This window comes from Acomys russatus, chromosome 22 (genome assembly GCF_903995435.1).
Source record: "Acomys russatus chromosome 22, mAcoRus1.1, whole genome shotgun sequence".
NCBI classification, from domain to species: Eukaryota; Metazoa; Chordata; class Mammalia; order Rodentia; family Muridae; genus Acomys; species Acomys russatus.
The window spans coordinates 7,147,357-7,157,204 of record NC_067158.1 but is presented as its reverse complement, the minus strand read 5'-3'; the positions used below and the strand labels follow the sequence as shown (position 1 = coordinate 7,157,204).

Here is a 9,848-nt window from a genome sequence, read left to right as displayed (position 1 = left end):
GTGCGTGTGCTCTTCCAGAATAACCGAGTTCGGTTCCCAGCACTGCTTTAACCCTAGTTTCAAGGGAGACAACTCCTTCTGGCTCCACCCCTCCCAACACACACACACCCAAATAAAAATAGTAAAAACTTGCCATAATAATAATAATTCTGGGGCCGGGAGTGGTGGTACATGCCTGTAATCCCAGCACTCAGGAGGCAGAGGCCGGTGGATCTCTGTGAGTTCAAAGCCATCCTGGTCTACAAAGCGAGTCCAGGACAGGCCGGCGTGCACAGAGAAACCCTGTCTAAAAAAACTAAAGAAATGATGACGACGAGGATGATAATAATAAATAATAATTCTGGCCTTTACTTTGGTCCTATGACTAACAGATGTCAAGTAGATAAATAACACAACCTAAGAAAGCATGAGACAGTATCAAGACAGTCCTTTCTAAGGATCAGAATTTACCAGAGTCATTCAGAGTCTGGGGAAGCTCTTCAGGAATTACAGAAGCCCCGGGCTAGAAAGGAAGAGAGAGGCCAGAGCAGGGCAGGGAGGCAGACCAAGGTTTGCGAGGCTCGTCGGGCACCCCTGCAATGCTGACTCTTTGCTAAGGGAGAAACGTAACTGCTTTTATTTAACTTTGTTTGTTGTAGAAAGTTGAATGTATCCCAAGCTGGCCTTGAACTTGCTGGGTGGTGGAGAATGGCCTTGGGTTCATGATACTTCTGCCTCTACCTCCCTCCCGATGAAAGGACAGGCTTGCACCGTCATGCTGGGAATCAAATCTGGGACTTGGAATGTGCTGGGCAAGCCCTCTGTTAACCGAGCTATATCCTCAGCCCCATTAATGTATGGGTTTTGCATGAGTATATGATGTGCACACATATGTGTTCTCATGTATGAGTGTGAATGTGTGTAGAAGCCAGAGAGTGACACTGGGCATCTTCCCCAACCACAAATCTCTCACCTAAACCCAGTACTGGCCAGTTTGACAAGTCTCACTAGCCAGCTTTGAGAGGACGCTGACTCCAAATCATGATAAACTAGGGTTACAAGTGAGTCACCACGCCACCCCCGCACTTATGAAGGTGCTGGGCATCTGAATTCTGCTCCCCACGCTGGCATTTACTCACTGGGCCATCTCCTCAGCCTCAGTTTGTAAATTGGAAGTATGAAGGCTGCTTTGGCTGTAGATCTCTGGTAAAGGCAGGAAATTGGAGGCGAGCTGGAAACTGCTACAGTTCATAAGAAAAGATGGCTTCAGCCGGGCGCGGTGGTGCACGCCTGTAATCCAGCACTTGGGAAGCAGAGGCAGGCAGGTCGCTGTGAGTTCGAGGCCAGCCTGGTCTACAAAGCAAGTCCAGGACAGCCAAGGCTACACAAAGAAACCCTGTCTCAAGAAAAAAACAAAACAAAACAAAAAACAAAAACAAAACAAAACAAAGAAAGAAAAGAAAAAATGGCTTATTCCATGCTATGAGAAAAACCTCTATTTTGAATAGTTTGTGGTTTGGGTTTTAGTTTTTTGAGATAGGGTCTTATTATGTAGCCTTGCTTGTCCTGGAACTTGCTATGTAGACCAGGCTGGTCTTGTACTCAGAGAGATCCACCTGCCTCTGCCTCCAAGTGCTGGGACCAAAGACGTGTGCCTTTGTGCCCAGCTGAGGTGTCCTGTTTCATTTTTTTTTTCAGGCAATAGTCAGAGATTTGGATGCATCAATTCATATCCACTATAGCATAGTTGGTTAGTTCACTACTCAGTAAGTGATTTCTTCTCTTCTCCTTCTGTGTTTCACCATCTTCCAAACCTGAAAATGCAATAAACAAAGCCTGGTGCAGTGGCCCAGCCCTGGTGGATGGTGAGGCAGAAAGAAGGTTGAAAATTTGAGGCCAGCCTGGCCTACAACTTTCCAGGCTCCAGTGAGTTCCAGGCCAGCCAGGGCTATAGAAGGTGGCTTGCCTATCATATAAACAAACAAATCAGTGCAACAGATGGTTTCCACTACCTCATGCAGGCAAAACGTGGTGTCAAGACTCAGGTGCGCAAGGGCAGGGTGCTGGGCTCTCATGTTCACGACCTTTGCTTAATTCTCAGCACTGCATAACTAAATCAAAAAATAATAGTAGAAAGGCAACTTGGCAGCCTGTCTGCTGTTCTTCTGACAAGCCACACACATTGAAGCCTTTCAGCTGAGGGCCGGAGACATTCACGTCACTGCCACCACAAGCCTGGGGGAGAGGATAGAGATGAGGAGCCTGCCCAGACTCACAAAACATTCCAATTCCCTCACTGCTCTCCATAGTGACAACTATAAAGATACCGACCAGGACAGTAGAGAAATATAGGACAATTGCAAAGGCGAGCAGGAGGATAGAGGAGCCACTTGCCAGATGGGGACAGTAGAAGGTCTTAACTGCCCTGCGTGGGCAATGTGGGAAGGTCAGTGAAGGGGCAGATTTCTGTAAACCCAGCACAGGGAGGCTGAGGCAGGATTAAGTTCACTGTGAGCCCCAACCAGGTAACAAGACTTGCTCTCAAAAACACAAAATGACTGGAGCGATGTTGAACATCCAGGGTTTGTCCTCATAAACGCAGAGGCCTTCACACGATGCAGATTTAATTTCCTGAAACGCCATCTGGAGTTAAACTATAGCACTCAGTACGTACAAGCATCACACTGGGCCTAAGCTTTGACTGCTATAGATTAATAGTTAATGCAGAAGTTGTCTCTGCAATTAAAATATGATTCCCAATAAAGGAAAAGAAAATGGCTGGGCGGTGGTGGCGCACGCCTGTACACCCAGCAAGTCGGGAGGCAGAGGCAGGTGGATCTCTGTGAGTTCGAGGCCACCCTGGTCTACAAAGTGCATCCAGGACAGCTATGGCTACACAGAGAAACCCTGTCTGAAAAAAACCCAAAAACAACAAATAAATAAATAAAATAGGCCAGAGAGATGGCTCAGCAGGTAAAGGAGCTTACCCTGCATGCCTAATGACCGGAGGTCAGTCCCTGGAGTCCATATGGTAGAAGAAAAGAACAGATTCCTACACACTTTGCTGTGATCTCCACATGAACTCCATAGCATACAGGTGCTCACAACACATGCGCGTGCACGCATGCACGCACGCACGCGCACACACACACACACACACACACAATTAAGTAAATCAATAAACATAATTTTTTTAATGGCTCGGTTGTAGAGTGCATCCTAGGCGTGCTCAAAGTCCTGGGACCCATCCCCAACATCACACACACACACAGCAAAGTTACCAACCCCACCATGGTGGTGCGCTCCTGAAAGCCCACCCTGACCTGACATGAGAGGAGCAAGATTTTGAGCCCAGCCTGGGCTGTTTAGCAAGACCCAGTGTCAGAGGACAGAGGGAAGGGGAGAGGTGCTGTGGGCATCATACCCTGGCTTCCTACCTAAGCACATCTGCTCCTCCTGACTGATCTTTACCCGCCAATGAATGTGTCGTGCAGCCACCGTTGCCATGGTTTTCATCACTGCAGTGTCAGAATTTAATATTCAGGGTGTGCAGTCTCTCCCAATGGGCTTCCCACCTCACATTTCTGTGGCCAGCTTGCTTACTCGGTTTTTTTCCACATGCACTTTGGTTTTCTGACCCAGGTCACATATAGGCCAGAGTGCCTTGGAATGACTTTCAGTTCCTAAGCCCCAAATGCTGGGGTGACAGGTGTGTATAGCTGATTTTATTTTTAATTGTGTATAGGGATATATGTACAAAAGCACAGGTGCCCTCAGAGGCCAGGAAAGGGCATTGGATCCCTGGGAGCTGTAAGCGATTGTGAGTCCCAGATGTGGGAGGCAGAAACTGAGCCAGGCTCGGAAGGAGCAGTGTGTGCTCTTAGCTTGTGAGCTGCCTCTCCAGCTCCCACGCTTACTTTAGGTTTTCGTTTTGTTTTGTTTTGTTTGTTTGTTTTGTTTTGTTTTGTTTTAGGTTAGCCCGTGTGTTGGTTAACCTGAAACACAGGATTCTGGCAAGAATCTGGAGGGAGGGTCTGTCCAGCTCCAGAATCAGCGAAGGCCCAAGCCTGCAGGGGGTTGTCCGGTTTAGGCCAGCCTCTGGCGGGACTGGGAGGGACCATCCAGGCCCATCTTCCCATTCCTCTCTTCTTCCTGACTGACAGGATGTCACCGGCTGCCTCAGCCTGCTGTGGCCACGACTCCCTCGCCACAGAACGGTGAGTGAAAGCCTTTGGGGGCAGGCGACATGGCTCAGGCCTGAGGGCCACACAAAGGTGGAAGGTGAGAACCAACCCCACCGGCTTGTCCTCCGCCCTCCACGTGCCTCTCACACACCAGCAGCACCAACAGCAATAATTAATACAGTAAATGCGCCTTTACATTACCTTAGGTTATCTCATCACAGCAACAGGAAAACCAAGACAGCGTGCAAAGTGATCATGGCACCTTCATGTACACACACACATACACACACACACACACACACACACACACACACACACACTTTGCCACCGTGTGTGTAGAGGCCATAGGGCAACTTGCAGGACTATGTCTCTACTTCAACTCTGTGGGTCAGGGGCAGCACTCGTGTCATCAGGCATGGTGCCTTAAGCCACCATGTCTTATCAACACCAACACTGGTGAGTTCAACCAAGAGACAAAAGGTACACGGTGTCGAGTCCTTTCTGTCTTTACTTTGGTGGCAGAGATTGAGCCTGGAGCCTTGCACTTGCTAGGTAAGTCCACCATTGAGCACGCATGCGTACACACACACACACACACACACACACACACACGTATCCACACTGCTACCAAGTACTAATACTAATGTCTTTCTTTTCTGTTTTTGGGTGATAGGAGTCTTTTGAGACAGAGTCTTACTCGGTAACCCAGGTTGGCCTTGAATTCTCTATATGGTGAAGGCTAGCCTTGAATTTAGGAAGAACTTCCTGTTTCAGCCTTCTGAATGAGGAGATTACAGGCACGAACCACACCCCTCTGTCTCTCCCCGCCATCTCTCTTTGATTTTGGATTTACTCTGTAGACAAGACCTTGAAGTTGGGATTTTCTGTCTGTCTTTAGAGTAACTAAGATGACAGACCTGTACCACTGGTCCACACATACACACACACACATACACACACATGTGCACGCACACCTGTACACTGGTGTGTGTGTGTGTACGGGGATTACCATCTCCTGACACCATCCCTGGCTTGAATTTCTTCCTACTGCCTCCACTACATTCATTAATGTCTGCATGTGCACATAGAGGTCAGGGCACAGGTGTGTGCGTCAGTTTCTCCTTCCTTCCCGTGGGCCCTGGCCGCAAAGGCCTGAGCCTGCTGAGCCGTCGCATGTACCCCGCCAGCTGTCTGGAGGTGATTCATATCTGTCCTCATGCTTCTGTGTGGGCCCTTCACCAACTGAGCCATCATCCCAGGCCAGGATTGGTTGATTGATTGACTGATTGACTGATTGACTGATTGATTGATTTTGGGGTTTTGTTTTTTGTTTTTTGTTTTCAAGACAGGGTTTCTCTGTGTAGCTCTGGCTGTCCTGGAACTCTCTGTAGACCAGGCTGGCCTCGAACTCAGATCCATCTGTGTTGTTGTTAATTTAATGATATGGCCTTATAATGCTTATTATTATTAGGCTTATAATTATTACAGCGGTATTATCTAACCAGCTATCACAATCAATCAAGACACAGACACCTGATAGACTTTAGGATAGCCTTATTTCATCTGGGGCGGGGCAGATATTACCTCCTATGCTATCTTTACTTCCCAAGCCTCCATATCACGGCATCTGCTCTAATCATTTCCATTTGGGGTACCTCCCAGCCACTATTCCAAAATGTGTCTCATGTTCTTCACCTGGGCCATTTTCCTCCATCCACACTGATCCCGCCATGTGTTCTGTCCACGATAACCCATTGCGGTCGCTCTGCTTCCTTCCTCCACCCATACCTGTTCCCTCCTTCCCAAGATCCTTCTCTTCCCTAGCCCCTGAAACTTTGCCACGCCCACCTTCCTCCGGCCCTGCTCAGGTATCAGCTTTTCATTGGTCAAACAAGGATAATTTCATAGACAAGGCTTACACAACGTGGACAGGTGTGTGTGGGAATGCGTTCCTCTGGCAGCAACCCGATCTTGGGAGCCAGTACTTAGCATCACATAGCACCAGACCAAGCCCCAACACACCCACCTCTCTGCTCCCCAAATGCTGGGATTAGAGGTATGCACCACCACCACCCGGCCTAGAAATTTTTCATGAGCAGGAAGCAGACTCATAGCTCTTAGTGGGAGATCTGTCCAAGAGTGCACTGTGTTCAAAACCATGACATCCACGCCGGCCGTGGTGGTGCACACCTTTAATTCCAGCACTTGGGAGGCAGAGGCAGGCGGATCTTTGTAAGTTCAAGGCCAGCTTGGTCTACAAAATGAGTCCAGGACAGCCAAGGCTACACAGAGAAAGCCTGTCTCTGGAAACAAAACAAAACAAATCCTGTCAACAGAAAGCTCTTGGATTAAAGGTGTGTGCTAGGGCTGAGCCACACCACAAGCACTTGTTTACAATAAACAGAAAGCTCTTGGGTCAAAGACTGAGCCATACCACAATTAGAAACAGGTTTTTATAGTTTACAGTCTCTGAGGTCAAATCTGGAATGCCACCATGTTTCCCCTGCCATGAAACAGACTAGACCTCTGAGACTGTGAGACCTGCTGTGGTTGCTGTGTCTTTTTACAGCAATAGAAACCCTGAGTAGGATAACCTGTAATCATAGCACTTGGGTCATGGAAACAGGAAGATCAAGGTAGCCCAGGCTGGCCACGTAGTGAATTTGAGGCCAGATTGAGCTACATAAAAACCCTGTCTCAGCCAGGCATGGGGCATACGCCTTTAATCCTAGCACTGAGGAGGTAGAGGCAGGAGGATCTCTGTGAGTTCAAGGATAGCCTGGTCTACAAAAGCATGTCCAGGACTGTTACACAGAGAAACCCTGTCTTGAAAAACCTAAAAGAGCCGGGCCGTGGTGGTGTATGCCTTTAAACCCAACACTTGGGAGGCAAAGGCAGGTGGATCACTATGAGTTCGAGGCCGGCCTGGCCTACAAAGTGAGTCTAGGACAGCCAAGGCTACACAGAAAAATCCTGTCTCAAAAAAAAAAAAAGAAAAGAAAGAAAAAAGAAAAACATAAAAGAAAAAAGAAAAAACTACAACAACGATGACAAAAAACCCTGTCTCAGCCAGGCATGGTGGCACACACCTATAATCCCAGCACTTGGGAGGCCGAGGCAGGCCTGATCTACAAAGCCAAGTCCAGGACAGCTAAGACTACATAGAGAAACCCTGTCTCAAAGAGGGGAAAAAAGATGTGGGGATGGAGAAATGGCTCACTGTTCTTTCAGAGAACCCTGGTTTAATGCCTAGCACCCATGTGGTGGCTCACAACTGTGTCCAGTTCTAGGAAAGCCCCTGCCTGCTTATGACCTCCATGGGTACCAGGCACACACACAATACACATACATATATGCAGGCAGAACACTCATCCACCTAAGAAAATGAAATATAAGAAGTGAGCAGCCAGCCAGGCCATGGTGGCCCACGCCCCTAATCCCAGCACTTGGGAGGCAGAGGCAGGCAAAGCGCCATAAATTCGAGGCCAGCCTTGTCTACAAAGTGAGTCCAGGACAGCCAAGGCTATACAGAGAAACTCTGCCTTGAAAAACCAAGAAGGAGGAGGAGGAGGAGGAGAGAGCAGTCAGGCATTGTGACATACACCTTTAATCCCAGCACTCAGGAGGCAGAGGCAGGTGGATCACTGTGAGTTCGAGGCCAGCCTGGTCTACAAAGTGAGTCCAGGACAGCCAAGACTACACAGAGAAACCCTGTCTTGAAACACACCCCCCCCCCAAAAAAAAAAAGAGTGAGCAGGACACAGTGGCACCTGCCTTTAATCTGGGGACTCAGGAGGCAGAAGCAGGGGAATCTCTCTGAGTTCAAAACCACCCTGAACTATAGAAAGATATCCAGATTAGCCAGGGATAAAACTTAAGACAAGTGCAACCTTGTCGGGTCACCCTTTGGGCCTACTTCTGCCAGTTAGGATTCACATACTAAAGGTTCTATAAACCTCGCCAAACAGGCCAAGTGGGGACCAATGTCCAGACACACAAGCCTCTAGAGGAGAGAACTGCATCTGAACCCTGGCATCCTTTCCAGCTCTAAGAAAGCAAAGGCACGAGGTGCCTCCTGCCTCCAGCTTGGGGCTAGCCCATGCTACATGAAAAGACGTGACTCAGAAGAGCCAAAACTAGGGCCAGTGACATGGCTCCGTGGGCAAAGTACAGGAGGGTAGAAAGTTAGTGGCCAACCTGAGCTACATGGGGGAGGAGAGAGGGAGATGAGGAAGATTCAGAGAGAGAGGTGGGGGGAGAGAGAGGGAAAGAAAACTCACTAAGGGGAAGGAGGAGGGGAGTACAACTTTGAATAGAATTAGCAATGTCTTTCTTTAGTTTGGGTTGGTTTGATTGAGACAGGGTCCCTCTTTGTAGACCAGGCTGGCCTTGTATTCACGGAAATTGCCTGCCTCTGCTTCCCAAGGGCTGGGATTAAAGGAATGTACCACCACTGAGATTGCACCATCGTCCATCCTCCTCCTGCACTACTCTGCCTGGATTTGATTGTATTTTTATGCATTCTAGACCTAAGACAGCTTTGGCCACCAAGCCAGGCATCGAGCTAGGATGAACAAAAGACTGCCATCTCCTCTGCCCCTGACTGACACAAGAACACCACCAACAAGGTGTCTCTTTCCCCGGTGCCAGGGCCCTCACCATAGGCTCTTATCCCTCTAGAGCCATCAGCCAAAATAGACTTTCTCCTCCAGGCTGCCTTGGTCTTGATATTTTATCACAGCAGCAAAACAGTAACTAATACAGTAACTTTAGTTCTTGTTTGTTTGTCTTGGTAATTTATTCATTTTTATTTCTATGCATGAGTGTTTGCCGGCATGTATGTATATGTACCATATGCATACTTAGTGCCCAAGGAATTCAGAAGAGAGCATCAGATACCCTGGAACTGGAGTCGCGCAGTTGCTGCGAGTCACCATGTGGCTGCTGGGAACTGAACCCAAGCCCTCCAAGAGGAGCCAGTGCTCTTGACCACTGAGTCATCTCTCCAACCCATTCTGTGTTGTTGAGACAAGGTCTCAATCTGTGGCCCTAGCCATCCCGGAACTCGTTTTGTACACAAGGCTGGCCTCCAATGTGTGGGTGTCCTACTGGCTCTGCTTCCAAGAGCTGGGGTTATAGGGGTGCACCACATTCCATACGCAGAGCTGATTCTGCCCCTGTGTTTAAGAGAGATCCTGCAATTACACACCTGCCAAACTGTAGCTTAGATACAGCTGCTAGGATACCTTCCTTCAACAGACGCCGGCAGTGAAAAGTTGAGAGATGAGCAGAGGCCCAGGGCCTCTGGGAACTGACACTGACCAACCTCGTCAGTTCTGTGGAACATACAGCCAAGATGTAAGTCTGATGGAGCGGTTAATTATCTGTAATTCATTCTGAACACCGTGTTTAAAGCTGGCTTTCTAAGTGACAGCACTACCTAAGTGAAGGATTTTCTCGCCTAGTCTACATGCTAAGAGCTCAAGATTTTAGTAACCGGTGAAGGGTAAAGGCATCTTGCAGCAACAGCAATCAAGAGGCCCTTGTCTGCAAACAAAGAAGAATGCAAAGCAACGGAGGAGCTGGCTCCAATTCCGGAGTCGGGAGGCCAAAGCTACTTTCAGGAGCAGCCTAGCCCTGGCACAGCCTCGTGGGTCTAACAACAGATTAAAACCTAGGGAGATT

At 48.5% G+C, this 9,848-nt stretch overlaps 1 non-coding gene across 1 annotated transcript; it reads right to left on the bottom strand.

The window, feature by feature from the left end:
• Positions 1 to 8,677: 8,677 nt before the first annotated feature.
• LOC127206029 (small nucleolar RNA SNORA48) lies at positions 8,678 to 8,818 on the bottom strand. The gene has a single exon (XR_007832724.1). It is a non-coding gene; the product is annotated as a small nucleolar RNA SNORA48 (small nucleolar RNA).
• Positions 8,819 to 9,848: the final 1,030 nt, after the last annotated feature.